At 35.6% G+C, this 7506-nt stretch overlaps 1 long non-coding RNA gene across 1 annotated transcript; it reads left to right on the forward strand.

The window, feature by feature from the left end:
• The first annotated feature begins 1050 nt into the window (after positions 1–1050).
• Positions 1051–5903, forward strand: LOC129222297 (uncharacterized). Its single transcript, XR_008580579.1, has 2 exons — positions 1051–1183; positions 5764–5903. It is a non-coding gene; the product is annotated as an uncharacterized LOC129222297 (long non-coding RNA).
• Positions 5904–7506: the final 1603 nt, after the last annotated feature.

Here is a 7506-nt window from a genome sequence, read left to right on the forward strand (position 1 = left end):
GAATCGTGTAATATATTTCGGCTCTGAGTTGAATTTTGTGATGTTTGTTTGCCATTTTTGCTATTTAAACTGCATGTTGTTTATCCTCGTGTCTTTTAATGGGTGTCTTTACATCCAAATGATCATTATTTTTTGCATTACGAAAAGGGGGTTTTCCTATAACCCCGAAACACGTGTCTGCAGTAACCTGCTAATTTTGAGCGTCAAAACGTTTTTGATTGCCATTTACTTCTCCGCACTAAGGTCATTTATGGTAGTTTTATATCTTTTAGATTGGCGACAAAGAATTTCATATTTTTTTCTTTGCTGTTGCTCCCAACTAATGGAAAAACAAATGTCATTGTGTCCATGCGCGCCCTAGTCTCTCTGAGATAAAAGGAAACATGCTTTCAATCTTAACAAAAAGGGTCAACATACAAAATTTATCATTTCCAGTTACTCTCCGAAAATGAAGTCCTGGATGCCATTTCCAAAATTATCTCAATTCACCTAGAGAAAATGGAAAAATCTGAATTCAAACTATTAAAATTATGTTTTTCTTTCACTTCCAACGGACCGACCTTAGTTTTAACAAATCAAGTTCACCGTGAAGCTATGGCGTATGTTGGCCTCTCCGGTAACACGGCGGATACGTGTGCAGTTTTCCATCGACACTCGAGTTTTATTTATTTGAGAGTTTTAAGGAGTTAGGTTGACCTTATTTGGCCCCCTTGAGTCAGCGATAAACGAAGAGGAAGTGAAAATAGCTACATAATTTTTATAATATACAAAAATCAAAACTATTCTGTGGTTCTAAACTCGGTGTTCCCCGCACTGTTATACATGCTCAGTAACACGCATTTTCTTTTCAGCAATCATGGACATCTCGGAAATTACTGAATATATTTTCCGCTACTACAACGGGTTTTCGGACGAAGAAATTGAATTAGAATTTGACATTTTTGCCGCAAACAGGCGCAAGAAACCTGTCAAAAAGACCAAATGGCCAAAAAAAGCTAAAAGCGTTTCCAAACGCTTCCCCCTCCAGCCCTGGGTGGATCAAAACGGAGTGTGGGAACTTCCAGCTCCTAAACACAAAAAGGGGATCCTAAAAAAGATCTTCGGATTCCTTAAGTGACCTATCTGGATGTCACTAGTGGATGCGACCCACTTTAAAAAGCGTGCGAATCTTTATTGACTTAAGGTGAGCATTTTATTTATACTGAAAGTATTGTTTATAAGCACCATCGTAGTCCTAAACGCAAAATTGAAACAGCAACGCAGTGACCAATGCAGGGGCCATTGCTTTTAAAATAAATCACACAAAGCAAATGTCAAAACATTAACATACAAACGCCACAGCTTAAGGGTTCCACATGCCACGATTTCACATTTAAGTGATCAGTAAAAGTCATATGAGGTCTTTCTATTGACATGTGTTTGAAAAAAAAAAAAAAAAAAAACCGAGCTAATGTATGCATGACATAGCTTCCTTTTACACCAATGTTTTTCCCCATTATTGGCAATTTTAATGTGATTCAATAGTTAACTCTCTAAATTTCACCAATAGAGGCCAACTTGTAACCAGATTTTTAAAAAAAAAGAAAATGAAAAACTGGCAAATTTGTCGCCAAGTTGGCAACAAAACTTGGCGACCAAAAGAATGGCGATACGTCGCCAAGCCAAGTGTATTCCAAGTTATAACACTACTTGAGTTTGCATCGAAATTACCAATGATTTCCCCCGATAAAGATGCAAAACATCCCTTTAGAAACACTCGAATGCAACCAAAATAGGAGGTGCACAACTAAATCCCACTAGGAGTCTATGCACCAAGTTGCAACTTTCTAGGACAAATCGTTCTTGAGCTATGCGACATACATACGCACATACGTACATACATACGTACAGACGTCACGAAAAAACTCGTTGTAAATAATTGGGAAATCATTAAAATAGATGCTTCGGGCGTCTATACGTTCTTAGGTATATATGCACGTGTGGTCGGGTCGAAAAGAAAACTCGACATTCATTCGGGGGTGAGCAAAATTTGAATTAAGGTCGATTTTTAAATAAAAATGTTTTCACGAATACAATATTTCTTTTTTTGTAAGAGGATGTAAAAAACACATTGAAAAAAAAAATGTTAATGCATTTTTGCTAATCTTAATGAATTAAGAGCCTTTAGTAATAATTAATCTGAGTCTTTAGTAATAATCAATTTTAAATAATGTGTCGACTGCAAATTTAAAAAAAAATCACTACGTTTTACATAGTAAACAAATTATGTACTTTGCAACCAATTTTTTGCTCAAACTTCGACTTAAATTTTCATTTTCCTCACCTCTGAATGAGTGTTGAGTAGTTTTTATGGCACCTCTGCCCGCGTGTATCTGTACCTATGAATGCACGGGCAGCCTAAGTATTCACTTAGACGATTCCTCAGTTAATCTTCAAATATTTTTTGGGACGTCTAAATGTAATATGTCAACCGTATTTAAGGAATTTTATGTAAAATTCTCAAAATTCAGGCCTCTTGCCCGAGCAGAAAAAATTAACTCACAGGCTTGAAATTTTACGCAGTAGTTTGTATTAGAAGGTTTAAAAAATACCACACTAAGACTGAAAGATCAGCGGAATTTAACATATTTTGTACAACTTCTCTTTATTTGATTTTTTTCTAAAATTCTTGAAAATTCAAGTCTCTTGCAAGAGCAGTCATGGAATTTTGCACAGTAATTATGTTAAGGAGTTACAAATTTTCCGCAATAAGACTAAGTACTCTGAAAAAATACGATTTTTTCAGCCCATCCTAATGTACATACATGTATTTCACATAGCTCAAAAACGGTAATCCATGGAAGGTTAACTTTGTATGCAGACACTAAGTGAGGTCCAGCTGTGCACCTTCCTGTTTGGTAGTAATCGGATGTTGCAAAAAGCGTATTTTTCGCCTTTCTGGGGCTAAGCGCTGTTCATTTCAATGCGGACTCAAGTGATAGCACAACTTGGCGACCACTTGGTGATATAGTGCCAAGATTTTTCTGGAAGAAGTTTCGAGCCAACTTGATGAAATATCACCAAGTTGGTGTTTGGCGAACTCGAAACGCCAACCAAGGCACGAAAAAATGATTTTTCGAGTTTAAAGTTATTATATTTGGGGGCTATTGGCGATATTTAGCTAGGTATTCACTCAAGTGTACGGAAACTGTCGATATATTTGGAGAATAAATCTCTGTAAAACAGTTATTCTGTTTTAAGTAATGGGGATTCATATCAGCACTACAATATTATATATTTGTCCTTTATTACGAACCCCAATTTTACGCGTTCAAAGGTTTTGATGAAATTTCTAATCCCAGAAACTAATACAGGCATTTCTTTGCTTGAAGTCTTGAGTTAGTTTTTCTACGCGTAGGAAAATATCTAAGAAACTATTCATTTGAGAAATATTGCTTCTAACGATCGTACAAGAGTACACGAGGCGTGTTAAAAAATTTTTTTTCAACTCCAGGGGAGTCCAGGACACCCCTATTTTTTACATTTACTAATATTATTACGCTGTAAAGTTTTAGCTTCTTACTCCAATTTTAAGACGATGCTCACCCTTTATTTAATATTAGCCGCATCATAAAAAATCCTACAAATTGAGAAATATTTAATTTTTCCAGCTGTTTTTTTTTTTTTTGTGAATAATTGTTTTATTGTAATGTATATGCATATTTCTAGTGTATATTATAATATGTAGCATTGCTTTTACAGTTCAAAGCATTTTTTAACCCCCCTCTCCATACCATTGAAGTTTAGGGGTGGGGGTTGAGCACCCTCTTTCAGTTGAAATAAGAAACTAAAATTCTGCCAGTATGTTACTATCCACAAGCCTAAAAATATTGAGGGGTGTCCTGTTATCTAGGAGAATTTATTTTTTACATGTATTTTCGAACCACCCTACAGTACACGCACCCTACATTTTAAATTCTAGATAAACATCGATTATTTAGCAGATTTAAAGGAAGTAGTGTAGGGTAAACACTAACTTTTTAAAATCATCTTTAACCATCGAATATTCGGTATGAGGTTAAATCACTATTCGTTACATCAATTACTGTTATCAAACTAATGCCCTGAGGAAATTTTTATATTGTAGCTTTAAAAAGTCCTCAATTTGCCCATACACAAAATGAAAAACCTTTCTTTAAAAAAAAAGTGGTGATATAATCAGAAGTATAAAATATGTTTTAAGGTAAAAAGTCATTGATGTGAAATATGTATACACTCTGTTACAAAAAAAATTTGTGCACCAAGAAGAAATTGAGCTCCAAACAAGAAACTGGACAGGAATGTAGTCTGGTTATGGATATGCGAAGGATTTAAATTTCGTCACCAGTGTCTCAAGGTATGGGGCATAAGAGATGCACAGCTGCGTAATAATGAAAGACTGATTTCTCGTGCTATTGGGGTACTGAAACGAATCCATCGACCTGCATGGACCCTGTTGTGACTAGGACGACCTTAGAGCAAAAATTAAAAGGAAGGGAGCAAGTCCAGTCATTGGCTTGGCAAAAGCTGTCTCATAGATCCCGTCACGTGACTCAAGAGCGTCGAAGGGTTGAGACGTTTTGCGTAAAGCAAGCGAAAGAATCCCGATTTCTTGAAATGATTTGGTTCAAAATCTATCACGTGTCTTGGAGTCTTGGTTTCACGAATGAAAGTCTTTACTCCCCCCATTTGATCTCCCTTTAATGAGGACGACCTTTGAGAGGTAGATGTACAATCGGTTGTTAGATTTGTATCGGCCACCCCCTCGGTCAGAGCGACAATAGGGTAGTAGAACGGTTTTGTTGAAGATTTATCACACACAAACATTGTTGTATCTCTTACTAAACCCACATTATAGGTAGCGTCGACGGAATTTTCGCTTCCCTAGGAAAGCTAGATTATAACTCACTCGAGGAGTGTGTTCTTCGACGATGAACACCAACTCTGTTTGATTGCTTAAGTTCTACTCACGCGCGTGTGGAGGCGGCCAGGCCAGTGGTCCGATTCGGTATTTGGTATCGAGAGGTAGATATTGATTCTAAAAGCTGTGATAGATTGAGGAACGATTTGTTGCGTCGAACGAAGATCTCTAGTTGTCCTAGTCTAGATGATCTGTAGTCGAACTATGAAAGTTCAGAGTTACTTGAACGATTTTTCAATGCTGTCGTTTATCAGCAGGGGAGCTGTGGTCCACATATCGCGTAGATATGCTAATAATATCTTTTATGAAATAAAGTATTCCCTTATAGATCACCAGAGCTCTCGCAATAAGAGCACACGTGGGACATGCTGGAAAGGTAACTGCTGTTATGCCAGAACACTGATTAAACGGCTGTCCATCTGTATAGATTGTGACTTGATTCTCTGGAGAGGTCATAGGTGACCTACACTCCCTCTCACGACTTGTTTTGGCTTGTAGATAGCATAGAAGGGTCTAATACTTACCATTTTTTAAAATTTGCGGTGTTATATCTTTTGTTCTGAATACGTAACAAATTGCTATAGACCGCATACGTGTTATAATTCAAGTCGATACTTCGTTTTCCTTCTGGGTGCAAAAGTTTGTTTGTAACAGAATTTGTATAAAGAATTTTTTTTTCTTTGTGTTCTTTTATTCTACAATTTGTGTAAGTTTTTTTTTTTTTTTTAAATAATTATTCTGTACCCTTGATTCTGTCAGTGTAATCAAATAATAGTGTGCATCAACTTACATGTTTAGCTAACAATCCTTTTTTTTCTTTCTAGAATTTGGAACCAGATTACCTCTTTCGTTTTCACTGCTGCAAGTAAACTTTTGGCCAAAATATCAAAATCTTTTGCAGCATCTAAATTTGCTGGTTCCTAGTCTTAAAAAGAAATAGCAACAACTCTCAAAGATAACAAAACCATCTATCTATTTTCTGACAATGCATGATGAAAACCATAGCTGGTGAAAAAGAATCAATAGTGAAAAATGCTGTTGAAAAACTGAATTATCTACGAATTCTTGGGATTCAAGTTCAAGCTCCGATTCACATGTAATTACTGCTGCAACTCATCCTTGGCCAAAACCAGTATCCAAGTTTTTTGAATTAGGAACTTCTTCAGTATCTCGAGTCTGATCATGAGGGATCTGGAATGACTTCCATAGACATTTGAATGCTTTCCAAGGAAACTTATTAACTTTTTACTTTTAGATTTTGGAACTAGCTAAAAACTCTTTCGCTTCCAATGCTGCAAGTAAATTTTTGGCCATACAACTATCAAAATCTTTTGCAGTACCAAAATTTGCTAGTTCCTAGTCTAAAAGTCAGTTCCTCAGAAAAAAAGCCTACTGGGAAGATACCTGCTTTTCAAATTCATCTGATGACGAAACTAAATGTTATACAAACATGAAGATAGAGTTTTAACTGTCGGCGGACTTTTATAACAGAGAAAAAGTGGAACATTTAACCTGAAACGTACTACGTATAGAAACAGGAAAGAGAATTCTGTTTCCGTAAAACAAATTATACGAACTCAATTTAAAGAAAAAGCATTCATCTAGATCTGTGTCTTCTTAAGCTTTTAAAAAATCAAAACAGTCTGTGAAAAAAAAAAAAAAAAAAAAACAGCACTTTGAAACACTGGGGAAAAAAATATGTTATCTTGAAAGCTGAAGCGGTCAGGTTCAAGCTCGGATTTACAAGAAAAACCTTTTGTATAAACTGCTGCAATTCTTTTGTGGGAAAAACAAGCTTCTAAATTTGTTGCGGTAGAAGATTTATCAAAATCTCGTCTTTCCGAGTATGAACATGAAGAAGAAGGGATGGGGTCTTCAGCAAAGTCTAAACAAACGCCAAGCAAACCAAGTGTTCAGAAGAACTGCAAAGCAAATGCTCTTCATAAAAATGACAAGACTTCATCCTACAGTTTTATGTACATATTCCAATCATTTATCCAAAAACGAGAAAGCCGATGCAAAGATAACTATTTCGAAAATTCATCCTATGACGAAATCAAATCCTCCACGAAAAAAAGCTCATAGAGAGAACTGGTCATGATTTTTCGAACTCGGACAACGAAAAATATCTTAAAATTAAATACTCTATTGCTTTAGTTGAATAAAAGCCTTTCAATAGCCCATCTTTTTGCCTGCTTATTATTCTCTTGTTTAGGCAGAAAGAAATTCACCCAAACAATATGGAAAAGTCCGATCAGTGAATGAATCTTTCATAACGGGGTTGTTTCAATTAGTCAAAATTTTTTGAAAAGAAAATAGAACCGACTTCAAAATTGCTGTTGAAAGTGAAAAATAATTTATTCTTTCAACACTATCTATAAAACTTTGAAACATAATTTTAGAAGTTGGCGCAAAAACAAAAAGTAAAATCCAGTGATCGATGCTTCGTTCATATTTTTTTTCAGAAAATCATCCCAAGTTAGGAACGAAACATTTATATCGTTACTCAAATATACTGTTATCAATGCATAATGTATGTGGTAGTGAAGAAACTAGGCCTGGTTAAA

This window comes from Uloborus diversus, chromosome 5 (genome assembly GCF_026930045.1).
Source record: "Uloborus diversus isolate 005 chromosome 5, Udiv.v.3.1, whole genome shotgun sequence".
NCBI classification, from domain to species: Eukaryota; Metazoa; Arthropoda; class Arachnida; order Araneae; family Uloboridae; genus Uloborus; species Uloborus diversus.